Below are 21,412 nucleotides of genomic sequence, written 5' to 3'. Positions count from 1 at the left end.
AGAGGCTGGGGAATGGTGGGTGTGAAGTTGCTAAGTTCTAGCTGGTAAGAGAGACTGCTGTGGTTGAGGTCAGTGACAAGAGATAGGAAGGGAAAGAGAAATTCATGGAGGAGAATGAGGAAGAACTATTGAAATCTTAAAGAATCTCTGGTTTGGTTCTACTTTGCAGGTGTAAAGGAGAAATTTCTGCCTAGCTGCAACCCCCAACTTACACTTCAGAGCACCTCCTCATGGCCAAAGTAGCCCAGTTGCTGTCCTAGTTGGTGTTGCCTCCTGCACTCCCCCTTGGCATAGCTGGGCTGCCCTGATGTGAGGGACTCTCAGGGCCACTCCACACCTGTTCTGTGTGGCTGTGCTTGAGGTGACTTCTTTATCAAAGTTGGGACAGATGCCAGGAGCAAATCAACCTCCCCTTCTCTGAGACTCTTTTCCTGTTCTCTCTCAGGGGATTCAGAACTTTTTCTCAGTACCTTTCCTATAGAGTGCTGGAGCTTCCACTTCTCACAGATGCTCTGTTCTTGGCTTAGTAGTGGGAAGTTTCGGGAACTACTCTCTGCTTTCTGGGGGTCTTCCCTGGTGGCTCAGCAGTAAAGAATCCGCCTGCCTCTTGGAGAAGGAAATGGCAACCCACTCCAGTATTCTTGCCTGGGAAATCCTACGGACAGAGGAGCCTGGTGGGCTATAGTCCATAGTGTTGCCAAGAGTTGGACATGACTGAGTGACAAAACAACAACAACAAGAAGGAAGTTCTACAGTGGAAATCATGCCAGACTGAACATCCGAAGAACCAGCTTCCAGTTCCTGGCTTGGTTGTCACTGCCATGTGGATTTAGGAAGCCATGTCACCCCTCTGGGGCCTTAGATATCTAAAATAAATAAATAAATAAATAAAAGGGATCTGCCTGCCAATGCAGGAGACATAGGTTCGATCCCTGGGTCAGGAAGATCCACTGGAGAAGGAAATGGAAACCCACTCCAGCATTCTTGCCTGGGAAATCCCATGGACAGAGGAGTCTGGTGGGCTACAGTCCATGGGGTCATAAAAGAGATGGACATGACTGAGCACAAGTGTGCACACACATGCACATACATACACACACACTGCTTTCTGAGGGAACAGGTCCTCTGCCAACCTTTTGATGGGGCAAGGCTTGACTTGTGTTATAATTCTTGGGCTAGGGACTTCAACTTACCCCCAGTAATGCACTGAAGTTGGATCAATGTATTTGTCTCCTGTGTAAAAATAGGGTTTTATCTTGTCCGATAATAAAATAGTTCTTAGGACACGCTGTATGTTGAAAATATATTGAGTAGCTAGAAATAATGAGGAGATAGAAATGTGGTTAGGTTCCCAGGCTAGCACAGAAAAGTTTATTTAAGCAGAATGAAGGCAGTCTATGTTATGAGCAGTACAGATCAGAACCACTAGGTGTAGCAATACTTCAGGGGAAATGTCCTCAGAGGTTCCTGACAGGTCTAAATGGAAGAGCAGTTCCAAGCTGTAGGTGGAGGCCATGTGGGCAGAGAGTGGAATTCTAGGGTTGGAAAATACAGCCTATAATGGGAAGTGGGAAACCTTAGGAAGGAGAAACCCATATTGGGTTTGGAACTGAGTGGCTGCGGTGGGCATGAAGGAGTTGATAAGCCTCTCCTGTGGAGAGGAGGAGCTCGTTGCTTCTGCGTGTGATAGGCAGACTGAAACCATTAGGGGGAAGAGAGCAAGTGGAGGAGAAGGAGTAGGAGGAGAGGCAGCTGAAATGTTTGGAGTCTTTATTTACAGAACAGGCCTTCTCTTCTTGCTGGTAAATGCTGTTGCCTCCTGAACGAGGGTTTTCCTGCCCCTAAAGTCCCTTCTCTCCTTGCAGAGACCCTCTGCCCTGCTCTGACCTGGGAAAGGCAAGAAGGTGAAGTCAGGACTTGTGAAGGGAGACTGAGAAAAGACAGAAGTGTGTCACCGAAGCAGAGTCACAATTCACAGCAGGGTCTTCGATACCTGAGGGGGGAGGGGGTAAGGGAGGAGCCCTGTGGGCCAGGGGGAGGCAGTTTCTGGAGCACACATGGGAGCGCCAAGTTGGGGGAGTGTTATTTGCATTTTTATGCATTTTCATGGCTAAAAATGAATAACCTTTCTTTCAAGATGAAGATTCTCCCAGTGACTAGAGAAACAGAGTTCCACTTAGGAAAAAGAGTCTTGGGGGTTAACATATAAACCCATTCTTTTGGATTAAGTAAAAATACCATGGCCATTATTTTTAGATAAAGAAAATATACCCCAAGATGACTAATTCTTGTGGTGGTAAATGCTAAAGGAAATGGTTCTGTTGTTACACTCATGACTGTTCCAGTGCCCTGGTCTTGGCCGGGAACAGGTGTGCTCTTCAATGGGTGTCTGTCATATGCTCGGTATGACATCGACCACATCATTTTCCCATCTGCAGACTCGGCCACCACATCCTGATCTTGAAAATCTGAAACATAAACTGAACTAGGCTCCTTTTTAGGACTCTATTCTTAGTGACTTATATGAATTCACTTCTTGCCTAAAATTTCCACACACTTCAGAAGGTTTTTCCACACATGTTTTTGCTTCTCCTTGAGAAAACGAAACAAATAAACCAAGACCTTGTGATCACATGATATTTTATATGCACACAGGCAAAAGTATTTGTTTCGTGTATTTAAATAGCTCTTTTATTCAGAAAACAATTACCAGTATGCCAGTCATACACACACACATACACACACATATATATATGCGTGTGTGTGTGATTTTAGGTTTTTCTCATTAGTGCTTTTAATTAGGGGATGTTTTAGCTAAATGGTTTATTATTTTTTTTTTACCCTATCCCCAGCAAAATGGTTTTGAAGTCAGTCTTCTTGGGTTAAAATTCTAGCTAAAATTATTAGCTCTGTGTCCTTAAAACCCAAATACCCTCTCTGTCTCTGTTTCCTCCTGTCTAAATATGGCTAACATGGACCCGGTTGGCAGGATTAAATGAGTTAACACATTTAACGATCTGAAAACAGATTTTAGAATACAGTAAGTGCTCATTAAGTCTTAGTAGCTGTTATTTAAGCCCAAATAGTTCAATAGAATGAAGATGACTTGGTACAGTGGCAATAGAACAAGCTTAAAACCAGGAAGATCTGGGTTTTCATCTTTAAATCCTGCTCCTTAAGTGATCTAGAAAATCATTTAACATTTTTTTGAGCTTCAATTTTCTTATTTGTAAAACAGGAATAATGATATCTACTTTGTGAATGTTACTGTGAGTCTTAAATAAGTAAATAATTCATGTCATAGATATTCTAGTCTCAGCAATATATACCTAAATAAGTAGATTTATTAGTATTAAATCTTGACCCTTGAGTACACTTTAAAAAATATTCTCTGTAATGAAATGTGAAGTAGGCAGAAAGCACTTTGGCTGAAATAGAACTGATATCTCCAGGGAAAACACTTGGGTGACCGAGCTGTGGGCTGAACTTGTCTCAGGAAACACCATTTTCTCCCCTGAAAGAACAATGGATAAACTATGGCTATGCAGATTTGGAATTTTAGCAGATATTTTCTTGAAAAAGAATGCAATGTGCCACTCAAGGAAACAATTGACAGTATATGCAGCCAATAACAAAATTCAAGTTTACAAACAAAAATTCAAAACTTTGAAAACTGGATCCACTAATTATGAAATATGTCAGTATTTCCAAGGGCCACATAATTCAGTGGACCAGTGTTCTTTTTCAAATGACTGGTACATAATGTTAGAAAATCATACATGAGCAAAATATACATTCAAAGTGTAAGTTACCTTACACCTGTCAGAATGGCTATTATCAAGAAGGTAAGAAATAATGTGGAGATTTCCCCAAGGAAGACATACAAATGGTCAAAAAGCTCAACATCACTATCAGAGAAATGAAAATCAAAACTACAATGAGGTATCATCTTATACCATCAGAATGGCCATCATCAAAAAGTCTACAAACAATAAATGCTTGAGAAGGTGTAGCAAAAAGGGAACTCTTTTACACTGTTGGTGGGAATGTAAATTGGTACAACCACTATGGAGAACAATATGGAGATTCTTTAAAAAAATAAAAATAGAACTACCATATGTGAATATAAGTTGGTGCAGTCACTATGGAAAACAGTACAGAAGTTCCTCAGAAAACTGAAAATAGAATTACCACATGATCCAGCAATGCTACTTCTGGGCATAGAAAGAGAAAGAGAAGTCGCTCAGTTGTGTCTGACACTTTGCAACTCCATGGACTGTAGCTGACCAGCCTCCTCCATCCATAGGATTTTCCAGACAAGAATACTGGAGTGGGTTGCCATTTCCTTCTCCAGGGGATATTCCCAATCCAGGGATCGAACCCGGGTCTCCCATACTGCAGGCAGACTCTTTACCATCTGAGCCACCAGGGAAGCCCGACTTTTGGGCATATATCCAGACAAAAACTTGAATTCAGAAAGATTCATTCACCCCTATTTTCATAGAAGCACTATTCAAAATAGCCAAGACATGGAAGCAACCTAAATGTCCATCAACAGATGAATGGATAAAGAAGAGGTGGTGCATATATACAATAGAATACTATTCAGTTATAAAAAAGAATAAAATAATGCCATTTGCAGCAACATGGAAGCAACTAGACATTATCATACTAGGTGAAGTCAGTCAGAAAGAGAAAGACAAACACCATATGATATCCTCTATATGTGGAATCTAAAATAAGCCACAAATGAATCTATCTACGAAACAGAAACAGAATCATGGACATAGAGAGTAGACTGGTAGGTTGCCAAGGGGAGGGTGGAGTAGTACTTTGGGATTAGCAGATGCAAACTGTATATATAGACTGGATAAACAACAAGGTCCTACTGTGTAGCACAGGGAACTATATACAATATCCTGTGATAAACCATAATGGAAAAGAATGTGAAAAGATGTATAACTGAGTCACTTTGTTGTATAGCAGTAATTAACACAATACTGTAAATCAGTTATACTTCAATAAAAAAAAAAAAAAAAAAAAAAAACTACCATAAGATTCAACAGTCCCACTCCTGGGCATATATCCAGAGAAAACCATAATATGAAAAGATACGTGCATTCCAATGTTCATTAGAGCACTATTTGCAATAGTCAAGATATGGAAACAACTGAAATGTCCATTGACAGAGGAATGGATAAAGAAGCTATGGTATATATATACAGTGGAATACTACTCAGCTATAAAAAGGATGATATAATGCCATTTGCAGCAACATGGATGGATCTAGATATTATCATACTAAGGTAAACTGAGTCAGGCAGAGGAAGACAAGTATCATATGGTATCACTCATATGTGGAGTCTAATTTTAAAAAGTAATACAAATGAACTTATTCACAAAACAGAAAAAGACTTATGGATATTGAAAACAAACTTATGTTACCAAAGTGGAAATGTTGGGGGGAAGGATAAATCAGGAGATTGGGATGAACCCACACACTACTATATATGAGACAGATAAACAACATGGCACAGGGAACTCAAGTCAATATTCTGTGGTGATCTATATGAGAAAAGAATCTAGAACAGAATGGATATGTGATTCACTTATATGTATAACTGAATAATTTTGCTGTACATTTGAAACTAATACAACATTGTAAGTCAGTTCAGTTCAGTCACTCAGTCGTGTCCGACTCTTTGCGACCCCATGAATCGCAGCACGCCAGGCCTCCCTGTCCATCACCAACTCCCGGAGTTCACTCAGACTCAAGTCCATCAAGTTGGTGATGCCATCCAGCCATCTCATCCTCTGTTGTCCCCTTCTCCTCCTGCCCCCAATCCCTCCCAGCATCAGAGTCTTTTCCAATGAGTCAACTCTTCGCATGAGGTGGCCAAAGTATTGGAGTTTCAGCCTCAGCATCACTGTAATCCAATTTAAAAAGAGAAATAAAGTGGAGAAAATGGGACACTCATGCCCTGTTGGTGGGAATATAAATTGCTACAGCTACTGTGGAAACAGTATGGGGGTTCCTCATAAAATTAAAAATAGATCTACTGTATGACTCAGCAATTCCACCACTGGGCACCTATCTGAAGAAAATAAAAACACTAAAACATGTATGCACTAAGTGTCCATTAATGAATGAGTGAATAAAGAATACACACATGCATGCACACAATAGAGCACTACTCAGCCATAAAAAAGAATAAAATCTTGCCATTTGTGACAACATGAATGGAACTTCAGGGTATTATGCTAAGTATGATAAGTCAGAGAAAGACAAATATCACATGAGTTCACTTATATGTGGAGTCCAAAAAAAAAAAAAAAAATCCAGACTTAAAGAGAGCAGCCTGGTGGTTGGCAGAAGGGAGGGAGGTTTGAGAGGGTGGCAACTGGACGAAGAAGATCAAGAAATACAAATTTCCATCTTAGCTATGGCAATCTGACAGGAAGTAAAAGGTACCCAAATTGGAAAGGAAGAGGTAAAACTGTCACTATTTGCAGATGACATGATACTCTACCCAGGGAACCCAAAAGACTACACAGAAAATTGTTAGAATTAATAAATGAATTCAGCAAGGTAGCAGAGTACAGAAATGTGTTGCATTTTTTTACACTAACAATGAAATATCAGGAAGAGAAAGTTAAAACATGTTTTAATTGTGTCAAAAATAAAATACCTAGGAACAAATAATACCAAAGAGGTGAAAGACTTATATGTTGAAAACTATAAAACACTGATAAAGGAAGTTGAAGATGATTCAAAAATGGAAATCTATACCATGCTCTTGAATTGGAAGAATTAATATTGTTAAAATGGTACATTATCCAAAGGAATCTACAGATTTAAGGTGATCCCTATCTAAATATCCATGACATTTTTCACAGAACTAGAACAAAAATACTAAAATTTATATGGAACCACAAAAGACCCAGAATTTTCAGAACAATCCTGAGGAAAAAGAACAAAGCTGGAGGCATATCCCTTCCAAACTTCAAACAACACTACAAAGCTACAGTAATCAAAAGAGTGTGGTGTTAGAATAATAACAATATATATATATATCAGTGGAACAGAATAGAGTCCAGAAATAAACCCACACAGCTAGGCCAATTAATCCCGGACAAAGGAGGCAAGAATATAGTATGGAGAAAAGACAGTCTCTTCAGCAAGTGGTGTTGGAAAAGCTGGACAGCTATGTGAAAATCAATGAAATGAGAATATTCCCATACACCATATACAAAAATAAATTGAAAATGTCTTAAAGACTTAATTAAATATAAGACATGACACCATAAAACTCCTAGAAGAAAACACTGGTGAAGTATTCTCTCACATAAATATTTTCTTATTTATCTCAGTCTACCAAAGCAAAAGAAATAAAAGCAAAAATAAACAAGTGGGACCTAATCAAACATAAAAGATTCTGCACAGCAAAGGAAACCATCAACAAAATGAAAAGACAACTTACAGAATAGGAGAAAATCTTTGCAAAGTATGTGACTGACAAGAGGTTACTATCCAAAATATAAAAACAGCTTGTACAACTCAATATAAAAAAGCCCTAGTTAAAAATGGGCAGAAAATTTAAACGGACATTTCTCCAAAGAAGACGTCCAGCAGGCACATGAAAAGATGCTCAATGTCCTTAATTACTAGAGAAATGCAAACCAAAACTATAATGAGATATTACCTCACACTGGTCAGAATGGCTATCATCAAAAAATATACAAATAAAATTTCTAGAGAGGGTGTGGAGAAAAGAGACTCCTCTTGCACTGCTGGTGGGAATCTAAGTTGGTACAGATGCTATGGAGAACAGTATGGAGGTTCTTTAAAACACTAAAAATAGAGCTACCCTATGATCCAGCAACTTACCTTCTGAGCATATATCTGGAAAAAATAAAAACTCTAATTCGAAAAGATACATGCACCTCAACATTCACAGCAGCACTATGTTACACAGCTATAAAAAAAGAAACGAAATGTTGCCATTTGCAGTAACATGTATGGACCTAGAGAATATCATACTAGGTGAAGTAAGTCAGACAAAGGCAAATATTATAAGATACATGGAATCTAAAAAATAATACAAATGAATCTATATACAAAACAGAAACAGACTCACAGACGTAGAAAATAAACTTATGGTTACCAAAGGGAAGCGGGGGGATAAATCAGGAGTATAGGATTAACAAATACAGAATACTCTACAAAAAACAGATAAGCAACAATGATTTACTGTATAGTATAGGGAACTGTATTCAGTATCTTGTAATAATCTGTAATGGAACATAATCTGAAAATATATATATAACTGAATCACTTTGCTGTATACCTGAAACTAAGACAACATTGTAAATACTTCAATTAAAAAAAAAAGAAATGCAAACTTCCAGTTATAAAATAGATAAGTCATGATATAAAGTACAACATGGGGAGTATAGTCATAATACTGTGTTAACTATGGTGACAGATGGTAACCAGACTTATTGCAGTGGTTCTTTTGCAATATATATAAATGTCAAATCATTATGTTATACACTTGAAACCAATATAATATGGTATGTTGATTATACTTCAATAAAAATGAAAAAAAATCCAAAATATAAGATAGACCAATGGATTTTAATATAACAGAATATGAAAAGTTCACTAATATGGTTCTAGATTCCACAGTACAACCTTTAAGAAATTATCATTTGTGGAATTTTGCTGTCATGTCAAAGAAGGATATCCATAATTATCTGATAAGTTTATTAAAATACTCTTTCCTCTTTCAACTGCCTATTTCTGAAAGGCTGGATTTTCTTCATATAAATCAAGTTGAAATCTTGGTTACTGCAATAACCAAAAAACTTATTCCAATTGATTAAATTGCAGAATCTAGTTGTCTTCTATAAGGCAACATTAAAGAGATTCATAAAGGTAGAAAATAACTTTAGTCTTCTCATTAGTATTTTTGGAAAACAAAATTTTCTTCGAAACTATGTCATTCATGGGTCTATTACTGTCATTCCTAAATGAGTTAATAAGTATTAAATTTATTTTTAGTAATAATTTCTATTGTGTAAAATATCAGTGTGTGCATGCTAAATCGCTTCAGTCATGTCCGACTCTGCAACCTCATGGACTAGAGCCTGCCAGGCTCCTCTGTCCAGGTGATTCTCCAGGCAAGAGTACATTGCCTCCTCCAGGAAATATTAGCATAACCCATCTAATAACAAAAACACCCCGGCATCCTCCACACTTTTTAAGTGTATAAAGGGATCCTGTCACGAAAAAATTGAGAACTACTGCTATAGACCATGATTTCTGCACACCAGAATAGCTGAACACTAGAATCACCTGAGGAACTCTTAAAAATATCAATGCCTGACTCCACCCCAGTAACTTAAATCAGAATTTGAGTTGGGAGCCTGGACATTAATGTGTGTGTGTGTGTGTGTGTGTGTGTGTGTGTGTGTGTATATATTTTTAAACTTTTTTGTTGACACTAATGTACATCCAGGGTTGACAATTATTGTCCTAGAGTACTGTTTTCTAAATTTGTCCAATCCTATGTATTATCTGAGATGGTTGTTAAATGTCCTAGGTCCTTCCCTAGGTCTATAAACCAAATCTCTGGGGAAACGGGCTGAACCATCTGTCTGTGTAATAAACATTTCTGATGATTCTTTTTTTTTTTTTTCAAATTTATTTATTTGGCTACACTAGGTATTAGTTGCAACATGCAAACTCTTAATTGCAGCATATGGAATCTAGTTCCCTGACCAGGGAAGGAACCTGGGTCCCCTGAATTGGGGGCATGGAAGCTTAGCCACTGGACCACCAGGGAAGTCACTCCAACAATTCTTAGAATAAGATGACTTTGGGAAACATTGCACCATTTCCTTCTCAACCTCCTCATGGAGGCTAGCTAGAGTGCAAGTTGCTAACAAAGGCATTACTCAATAAACTCAACCCACAAAGTTTGCAGTATACACTTTAAAACTTCCCCTGGGAAATTACCCATTCATATGAGATTCTGAATGCAGAAATGACTTTAAATTTTAAAGGAATAAAAACAATATAGTTAATGATTTGACAAGGTATTATTCTTATAGGGAGGGACTTTTTTCCAGGATACTCAAGTTCCACAGTTTGGTGGCAAGTACTTTGTACACTGGGGTTAGGAGAGTAAATTTTGCATTAAGCAACTGACTCCTCAGCACACTTGTTCAGAAGGACCTAAGTCAGAGGACTGGCAAGAACCAGTCTTTCTTGATTTGATTGTCTTGGACCTAGGATAAAAGCTTTGTAAATACTACAGTTTCATTTCCTCCTGAATTGTAATAAGGCGAAAAGATCCAAGGAGGGGGTCAACTGGGTGACCCTGGAGTGCTGATCAGAAAATGGTTTATGGGAATCATAGTGGAGAAGTGAAACTTGCCCAAGAATACACCCTCAAATTCCTACTTTTTATCTTTGGGTAAAACAGGAAGAAACGTACTGCCAACATTCAATAGTAATTTCCTGTCTGCAGCACCACAGTCATTCCTTTTCCTGGTCAAAGAAATGGAGAAATCACTCTACTACCAGTGTGTGGAGGCACAGATGGAGCCTTGTTTTTTATGTACTAAATGCATAATGCCTGGCTCATAATAAATGCTTGATAAAAATAGGGTCCTTTGTCTAGAGCTTAACATTAAAAAGGTACAAAAGTATTAATAATTCTATACAGAACATTTCTTTTATGTAACTTGTTTTCAACAAGGTTCATGCTGAAAACTTGTAAAATCCTTTAAGAAAATCTTAGCTCGTCCAGAAAAGATTACCATCAGGGTGAAAACATGTCCTCTGGGGAGTGGAGGTGAGGGGGTAAGGGGAGGAAACTTTTCCCTTTATAGCTCTTTATTGTTATATTTTTTAAACCATGAGCAGATGGTTCACAGACACTTTTTAAAATGAGGTTAAGTATTTTTTGAAAAATAATTTTATTTATTTATTTATTTTTGGCTGTGCTGTGTCTTCATTGCTGCGTGGGCTTTTCTATAGTTGAGGAGAGCAGGGGCTACTCTCCCATTGCGGTGCACAGGCTTCTCATTGTGGGGGTTTCTCTTGTCACAGAGCACAGGCTCTAGGGTGCATGGGCTCAGCAGTTGTGGTGCATGGGCTTAGTTGCTCCATGGCATGTGGGATCTTCCTGGATCAGGGATCGAACCCATGTCTCCTGCACTGGTAGGCAGATTCTTTACCACTGAGCCACTAGGGAAGCCCAAGAAGTTTAAACATTGAATTAGATAATCATATAAGTGGAGACTTCGCAGTGGCCATGGAGGCCCTTCTCTCCTCTTTAATCCCAACACTCAGAATAGGTCCAACTTCCTCTTCACTGTTATCTACAGGTGGAAGTATTAGAAAGTCCACAATTCTCTTCTTCCAGCAAGAGGTAGAATTATTTGAATATGAGTTGGCCATATGATTTACTTTGATTAATGGGAGGTACTTTGATCAATGGGATGTTAGCAAATCATTAGATTCATTAGAAAAGCTCCTGATGCTGGGAAAGATTGAAGGCAGGAGGAGAAGGGGATGACAGAGGATGAGATGGTTAGATGGCATCACTGAGTCAATGGACATGAGTTTGGGCAATCTCTGGGAGATGGTGACAGACAGGAAAGCCAGGCGTGCTAAGGTCCATGGGGTTGCAAAAAGTCGGACACAACTGAGCAACTGAACAACAACAAATGTTAGCAAATGTTACACAAGCAAAGTCTTGAGAAACACTGGTTCACTGGGGCCTGCCACTTTCATGTTTTTGTCCCTTGTCTACTGCCCCTACCAACCCTTGGATATGTTAGCAAAGCCACTTGGGGCCAGTCAGCCCCCATCTGATTCTCCAAATGACCACAGACACATGAGCAATCCCAGATGAGAGCAGTTCAGCCTGGCCTGGACCAGTAGAAACCTCCTACAGAACTGTGAACTAAGTAAATGGTTGTTGTTTTAAACCACAAAGTTTCAGTATAGTTTTTTATGCAGCAATTGTAACTGATACAGTCTCTAAATTAAGAATTCTCTGCTCTAGTCAAATAGGTCCATTCGATCTCCACAACAAACCATTTCATCCAGCTTTGTTCATACCCTATGAATGGTGCTCCTTACCTTCATTCTGTATACAAGATCTCTCTCTTTTCTTTGACAGTGTCCTTAACCCCACCTCTCCATGACCAAGAGCTTCCTTTTCTAAACTCTTGAAATATGCTTTATATCTGTTAAACATGCCAGTGCTAGTATTTAAATTCTATTGAAAATATTTCTGTAGTTTAACAGAGATTAATGAGAGTTAAAGTAATTTTACAGAAATATGCTGTTTCATTTGTTCCTTTACAATTTTAATACTATTTAACTCAATAGTCTTAACTTCTCCAATACTAGTACAATATTTAACAGCTCTTTGAAGCTGCAAGTCCAATACTTTGGCCACCTGATGTGAAGAGCTGACTCATTTGAAAAGACCCTGATGCTGGGAAAGATTGAGGGCAGGAGGAGAAGGGGACGACAGAGGATGAGATGGTTGGATGGCATCACCGACTCGAAGAACATAAGTTTGGGTGAACTCTGGGGGTTGGTGATGGACAGAGGGGCCTGGCGTGCTGCGGTTCATGGGGTTGCACAGAGTCGGACACGACTGAGTGAATGAACTGAACTGAACCGAATTTATCTTTGTAGGTATACGTCCAAATTCTGCCGTTGTAATGTTGACTTCTAAAGGCTAGAAACTGTTTCTCATTTCTCTCTTGAAGTGTTCTGTATAAGACCTAGTACATAACACATAAAGAATCGTGCTCTGCCTTTGGAGGCAGAAAAACCTGGATCCAACAGTTAACTTCTTTGAAAGCAAAACTTTCTTTATTGTAAAAAATATAATTCTACTTAATCTGTAGGGTTATTTTGAGATTTAAATGATCTAAATTAAACATTGAAACACAAAGCAGTCAGTATAAAACACATAGTAGGCATGCTACACGTAAAAACTTTTCCTATTAAAAAAGCCTCCTGTCCTAAGTCAAAGATCTTTCTTGGTAAATGTCATATTACACTTGAAAGTATGTGGGTTATTTTTGAGTATCTTTTGATATTGATTTCTAACATAGTCCCACAGTGATAAGAAAACAGACTCTGCATGATTTCAATACCTTTAGACCATGACATTTTTGTACCTTGTTTTATGTCCCTAGGGTACATTCCAGTGTTTCCCAGTTTATAGTCTATGGGAACTTTAACAGAATTTGTATCCTACTGTTGTATAAATTTTAATTATGTTGAATTGGTTCATGGTGCTTTTCAGGTCTACTATATCCTTCTACTTTTCTATATATTCATTCTATTAATTTTTGAGAGTTTGATACTGAAACTCCAACTAAAAATCTTAATTTATCTACTTAAAAAAATCATTGCAATATATAGTGGAACTGTATGTAGCTCTGTTCTGTATTTTCCAAGACTCCTGGAAATGTGTTATGATACTTTTATAATTTTAAAAAAAGAACAGCAGAGAAGAAATGATCATCCTAGAAGTAATGTTTGATAAACTTTTTTAATGCCTGATAGAAAAAAAAAAAAAACACCTCATGTTAAGATATAGAATACAGGTACCTTAAAACCTGGCTCCTCAAAGTGTGGTCCTATGTGCACAAGCAGCATTGTCATCCTCTGGTCGATTGCTAGAAATATAGATTGTCAATCCCTACCCTGAACCTACTGAAAGTGGATTTTAACAAGATTCCCAGGTGATTTCTGTACATGCCAAAGCTTGAGAAGCACTGCCATAAAAGATGTTAAAGTAAAGCCAAGATTCATAGATTGACTTGACATGATATCTGGGCAATTAAGTAAATCCACTGGATTAGAGTCCTATCTAACCTCATTATTTGATGGGAATTTCTGATAAAGAGCCCCCAAAAGAAAGTTTGTATCATCATATGCATCATAGTAATTCCTTAAAGAAAGTTGATAGAAGGGATTGCTTTCTTTTCTAAATTTTAAAGACAATGAATTGATTTCTACTAAACATGAATGGAGTTTCAACTCCAATACTTTGGCCACCTCATGCAAAGAATTGACTCATTGGAAAAGACTCTGATGCTGGGAGGGATTGGGGGCAGGAGGAGAAGGGGACGACAGAGGATGAGATGGCTGGATGGCATCACTGACTCGATGGACATGAGTCTGAGTGAACTCCGGGAGTTGGTGATGGTCAGGGAGGCCTGGCGTGCTGCGATTCATGGGGTCGCAAAGAGTCGGACACGACTGAGCAACTGAACTGAACTGAACTGAAACATGAATGGGGAGTGACTTGTAGGTTTAATGTTTATCTTGAGTTGTTTTTCATTAGCCTTCAACACCTCATCCTTAGGATTTAAGAGCAAGGGAAAGAGTTACAAGGAATACTATTTGTTGTTGTGACTGGTACCTATAAATAGAAGTTGCTTAAACAAAGCTAACTCTTGAATCTATAATCCAATACACACATTTCTTGAATTTTACTCTACGGGGACAGGAACCAAAGGAAGGCTTGATGTGGCCAGTAGGAGACAGAGATGGAAAATTTCCACCCCAGAAGACTTTCCACTAAGGGAGGAAATCTGGAGACAAAAGGGTTCAACGGCACTATTTTCACTTCCCTGTTGCTTTGTGAAATAATGTTATTTGGACTGAAGTTTTAGTTTCTCCTCCATAGGCTTCATATGTCCCTGGCTGCCTTTGTAAACATGAGTCAGTATAATGGCATGATAAAAATAGAATCAAGGGGGAAAATAAAACTAAGAAGAATTCCAAAGAGAATGTCAGTTTTTTAAATTTAGAACCTTTCTGAGGTACTAGAAACTTCTACATGGCTTCTGAGTGGATAGTCACTCTTCCTTCAGAAATCTACCCAAATTACATAGTTTGGTGGAATTAGAGCTCATAAAGATGATGCAGACTTAATTTTTCTAGGCTCTGTGACCTTTGAGCCAGGATCTAGGAGCTGACCAGACAGCTCTCACGAAGGACTTCTATGAACTTCTAATAACTTCTTGGTGACAGAAACTAAAATTTTGACTAGAAATCTGGGTGTAGAGCAATATTGCTTGCAGGACTTCCCTGGTTGTCCAATAGTTACAACTCCACACTTTCAATGTAGGGGGCATGGATTCAATCCCTGGTTGGGAAACGAAGATCCCATATGCTATGCAACACAGCCAAAAAAAAAAAAAAAAAAAACCTAAAAATAAAATACATTGTTTGGGACCTTTGCTTTCCTGGGGAACCTGCCTGCAATGCAGGAGACACAAGTTTGATCCCTGGGTCAGAAAGATCCCCTGGAGAAGGAAATGGCAACCCACTCCCACTCTAGTATTCTTGCCTAGAAAGTTCCATGGACAGAGGAGCCTGTTGGGCTACAGTCCATGGGGTTGCTAAGAGTCAGACATGACTGAGCGACTAATACTTTCACTTTGCCTTCCAGAGCCACTGTTCTAAATCAGTCAGGCTGGGGGAGAAAGATGCATTTGGGGAGCTCAAAATCCCTTGGATTTGAAGTTTTATTATGCTCATTCTTTGTATTATAGTTCAGATTATCTAAAAATGCAGAGATAAGGCTGCTAAGGAAAATGAAATCCATACCTTATCGAAAAAAAACCCCCAATTTTAACCTGTTGGTTTAATATATCCTTTTCATCTAATTCAGCCCTAGGTATGAATAAGAAGGAATACTAAGATTCAACTTTGCCTTTTCCTTTCTTCTTTTAAAAATCTGAAAGGCAGACAAAAAAGATAATGACATAGAGCTGGGTTTAGCATAAAACTAATGCACGAAGGGAATTCCCTGGTGGTCCAATGGCTAAGACTCCACACTCCCAATGCAGGGGGCCCAGGTTTGATCCCTGGTCAGGGAACTAGATCCCATAGGCTGCAACTAAAAAAAAAAAAAATCAGGAGTGCTTCAACTAAAAATCCTGCATGCCACAACAAAAACTGAAGATCTTACGTGCCACTGTTAAGAACCGTTGTAGTCAAATAAAACAAACAAACAAAACTAATTCAAGGAAATTGAGATTCTCCACAAATCTGGTTGAGTCTTTGGCCTCCTCATCTGAACAGAAATAAATTGTTACAGAACTAAAGCAGAGTTCAGGCAAATACTCATTGGTGTGATCTTCAAAGAAGAGGTAAACAAACAACATCAGTCAAATGGAAATTCTCAGTTGCTCAACTCAGGAACAGAAGATTTTTTCTCTTCAAGGCCAACTTATGGTAGAGGAAGTGAAGCTTTATTTTGACTTGAGGAGGAAGTATCTCTGTGTCCCGAGACTTGGACATCAGACTAGGGGGAGAGGGAAGAGGTTGACAGAGAAAAATATAAAAACTAGGAAAGAGAGGCAGAAGTGTGTGTGTTGTTGTTGTTGTTTTTTAGTCAGTAAGTCATGTCCAACTTACTGCAACCCCATGGGCTGTAGCCCACCAGGCTCCTCTGTCCAAGGAACTTTCCAAGCAGGAATACTGGAGCTGGTTGTCATTTCCTTCTCCAGGGGATCTTCCTGACCCAGGGACTGAACCTGAATCTCCTGAGGCTCTTGAATTGGCAGGCGGATTCTTTACCCTCTGAGCCACCAGGGAAGCCCTCAGAAGTATGTAAAGATGGGCAAAAAGAAGCAAGAACTTGTAGCAAAACTCTGTCAAAAGTGTTTCCAAGGAAAATTTACTATAGAGTTAATGATACAGATTTCAGCTTTGGTGTTAAGAGATTTTTGCTAAATCTTTAAGGCAGAGAATGTCAAGTGATAGCAAAGACTGACAGAAAACAGAAGCCAAAATAGTTCATGGTAAGAGCCAGTGAGGATGAGCTACTCCATACATGATACTCGGCCTTAAAACATATGGCATTAAGTTCAATTTGCCCCTTTAATTTATATCATATTTCAATTTTGAATCATTTTTCAACTGGAAAAATTACAAAATGCTTCAGAAACTTTACAAATGCAGTAATCATATTATTTGACGCCAAAATGAAAATCTCTCTGAGGTGGAAAATGGGAGTTATTCAAGAGCAAACAGCATCCATTACAATCAATTATATTCTACATAACAAAATCTCTAGTGCACAACAAGCCATTACAGCTTCATAGGAATTCAGAATGTTGTACTTAATAAAGCAATTATAATCTGTCATTTCGTCCTCAAGATAAGCAGCACTGTCCTGGAGCTTACCTTATGGATTTCTTTGGTATAAATTAGACCCACTGAAGTATAGTGAGAAATTTTTAAATGTCATATTAATTCTACCCTACAGAATATGCAACATGTTCCTAAACTCTCATATGTTCATGTGAATTTTTATAGAATATCAATTAAAATTAATCTGCAGCAGCAATGTACTAAAACTTTATATATAATATTGTAATTGCATCTGCGGGAAAGGTGATTATAAAAATGCCCACGATAAAGTGTGAGAAATGAATGTGGAAAAATAGAATCACATTTTTAGAGATGTTACAAGTTATACATTATTATGAAAAAGTTGACCTTTATACCATTATGTACTATCAGAAGGGTGCCAGGGCTTTTGTTTTGCTCAGTTTTTCTGGAAGCACAGATCAAATTCAGTTTTAAATTGCTCTGGCCTATTGAATCAACTTAACAGGCACTGCTGACTAATTGTAGAGATCAGGAATAAGACTGAATTAGAAAGGACTTTGAGGGCTTCCTGGTGGCTCAGTGCTAAAGCACCTGTCTGCTAATGTAGGAGACACAGGTTCTAACCCTGGTCCATTCCGGGAGATCCCGCATACCACGGGGGAACTAAGTCCCTGTGCTACCACTCTTGAGCCTGTGCTCCAGAGTCCAGGAGCTGCAGTTGCTGAAGCCCGCACACCTAGAGTCTGTTTTCCACAAGAGAAGCCACCACAATGAGCATCCCACACAGCACAACTAAAGAGTAGCCCCCACTCGCCACAGCTGGAGAAAAAGCCTGCTCAGCAATGAAGACCCAGCACAGTGAAAAATATAAACAAATAGAAACGACTTTGAGGTACTGAGCTTGGGTAATGCTATAAAGGTAAGTAAGGATATGAATTTTGGGGTCAAAAGATGAAAGGTTTGGGGACTTCCTTGGTGATCCAGTGGTTAATCTTACAATGCAAGGGGTGCAGGTTTGATCCCTGCTCAGGGAACTAAGATCCCACATACCTCATAGCAAAACAAAACAAAACCAAAGCACAAAATAAGAAGTCACTTGTAACAAATTCAACAAAAACTTTAAAAAATGGTACACATCAAAAAAAAATGATGAAAGATTTGGTCTTATTTATGTGAAGCAGTCAGAGATGCAAAGTGAAAAATCTGGGGGCCATGGGAGAAAGACATTGGGATTGGAGATACAGATTCCCAGGTCATCCAAAGATAATAGAAAGTGTGGCAAGTTATGAGTTTATCAAGATAAGACACTGGGTGGGGGAAAAGCAAGAATTTCAGTTCTAGGAAATAGGTGGTTGATAGGAAACCAAAGAGCTTCGAAAGGAGAAAGTGAAGAGGTAGAATAATTAGCAGTATGCAATGAGACCACGTCCACTGGGTGGTAGAAGGGAAACCTCCGTAAAAGAGAGGTAGCATCAATAAAGAACTGAGTAAATATATTATTGTTGGAACAGATGTGTGTTGGAAGTCAGTGTAGCTACTACAATGGATGAGGTCAACCTGCATGACACTGAAAAGTTTGCGCATAAAAGACAAGGGACAAAATAGCATACATAGCAACCTACTACTTGCATACAAAAGAGGACAGATGTAATCATTGAATGGATACATGAGAAACTGAAGATCACAATTGTTACTCTGGAGTGTCCTGAGAGCTGGAGATCAGATGGAGAGAGAGGTTTAATTTTCACTGTATACATTTTTGTGTCATTTATAATTTCTATCATGCAGATGAATTTTTAAAAAACAAACTATTAAAACAGAAGTGAGTGAATAGCATTGGATACTGTAGGATGTCAAAGAGGCTTACGCTGAAATAATGGTCATTAGACTTGATGACTCAGGGGCCTTGGGAACTCTGAGAAAGTAGATTCAGTTGGGTCATTTGATATTAAAAGAGAAAACTGTATTGTAAATGGCTGGAGAGCACACTTCAGAAAGACAAAAAATTTACACTGAAAGAGTTGAAGTTTGATGGAATAAATTTGGGAACTGATAAGTTGTGTGTATGTGCATATATACATACACATATATATTTGATGTCTACATACATACTATTCTCTAGTTATGGGAAAGGCAATAATGGCTCTTATCTGGAACTGGCAATTGGCAAGTAGAACATGACAGAAAGACTAAATGTTGAGGAAGAACGTGCTGGGAAGAGCACTTAGAAGTGAGTAAAGAGTGGACAGGGGAAATCATGAGCATTGGGGGTGAGGTAAGTATGGATGATATCATAATGGAAATAGCTTTGAGGAAGTTTTGACACCAGGAGAAGCAACTGAATAACAGGAATAATATCCATTTAGAGGCATAAGCTGTACAACAGATGTATAGAAAATTGTATTATAAGATTTCAGCTACAAAGGATGTAATTCTGCTATATTAAAGTCAGCAAACAGAAAGCAGTTCCAAGCCAAATTCGTAAGCTCAAGTCTTATCAGAAGAGCAAACTTGACATAGTGCCAACTTTTTGATTACAGAAAATATTTGCTGAAATGGATGATAAAATGAGTAATTTAAGAGACAAAATCAAGAGTGAATATAATAAAAATTTGGCAGCTTGTATTTGAATAAAACAATAAATGTGACTTAACCCAACCAAGAGCAGATAGAATGCCCCCAAAGAGCAGTAATGGCATGGCACTGCAGGTGAGCTCAGAGGGACCCCATCAGAAAGTGTTTCCGGAGGTAGGTCAGACCCATTCTAGGATATTCATAGTATATCTGGTTGTGGTTGAACCTACACTAGAATAAAATGAAACAGTATTTGGCCCTGAAGTTGCTATGCCCTTTTACAGCTAAGTTTTTTATTTTTTGGAGTATAGTTACTCAGTACAGTACATAGTAACAGTGTTCTGTTAGTTTCTACTGTACAACAAAATGAGTCAGCCATACATATACATACATCCCCTCTCTTTTGGACTTCCTTCCATTCAGGTCACCACAGTGAATTGACTATAGTTTCCTGGGCTATACAGGAGGTTCTCATTAGTTATCTATTTTATACAAAGTATCAATGGTGTATATGTGTCAAACCCAATCTCCCAATTCCACCCATCAACTTCCTCCAGCTAAATGCTTTACAGGCTTCAAAAGCCTGGAGACATCCTTAGGCCTGATTTTATAGGATTACACTGCAAATGAAACTGCCCCTGGGGGAATGAGTCTGGTCCTTCCAGTGGTAGCAGGTCAAGTCAAATTTGGGACTAATAGAGAAACTGTCTGTGTTATGGTACATACATGGAGATTGCCTTTTCAAATGGATCTAAGTAATGTTCCATGAAATAATGCAGCAAATTAAAAAAGACTCTAACAGAAATAAAATGACAGTATACTTTTTATTTTTTTTTCTTTTTAAAGGTATAACTTTTCATGATAAGTCATTGGTCAAAGGTGAATAAAATAAGCCCATTAACTGGTATTCCCATCTCTGCAGCCATAAATAAAAAGATGCTTGCTTGAATAAAGACCTGAACAAAGAGGCAATGAGAAAAAAAAAAAAAAAAAAGACGCTTGCTCCTTGGAAGAAAAGTTATGCCCAACCTAGACAGCATATTAAAAAGCAGAGACATTACTTTGCCAACAAAGATCCATCTAGTCAAAGCTATGGTTTTTCCAGTAGTCATGTATGGATGTGAGAGTTGGACCATAAAGAAAGCTGAGCGCTGAAGAATTGATGCTTTTGAACTGTGGTGTGGGAGAAGACTTCTGAGAGTTCCTTGGACAGCAAGAAGATCCAACCAGTTGATCCTAAAGGAAATTAGTCCTGAATATTCATTGGAAGGACTGATGCTGAAGCTGAAACTCCAATACTTTGGCCACCTGATGCAAAGAACTGACTCATTGGAAAAGACCCTGATGCTGGGAAAGATTGAAGGTGGGAGAAGGGGATGACAAAGGATGAGATGGTTGGATGGCATCACTGAATCAATGGACATGAATTTGAATAAGCTCTGGGAGTTGGTGATGGACAGGGAGGCCTGGTGTGCTGCAGTCACGGGGTCGCAAAGAGTCAGACACGTCTGAGCAACTGAACTGAAGTAGAAATGTTTACATATTCAGAGTCTGGAATTTACGTTTGATCAGAGTTAGGTAGAAAAAGATAACAGAATCAGATATTATTTGGGACAGGATTACTCTTTCTTGGTTTAATTGAAGCCATCAGAGTAAACAAGTGAA

Source organism: Bos indicus x Bos taurus, chromosome X (genome assembly GCF_003369695.1).
Source record: "Bos indicus x Bos taurus breed Angus x Brahman F1 hybrid chromosome X, Bos_hybrid_MaternalHap_v2.0, whole genome shotgun sequence".
NCBI classification, from domain to species: domain Eukaryota; kingdom Metazoa; phylum Chordata; class Mammalia; order Artiodactyla; family Bovidae; genus Bos; species Bos indicus x Bos taurus.
This window is presented reverse-complemented; position numbering follows the sequence as displayed.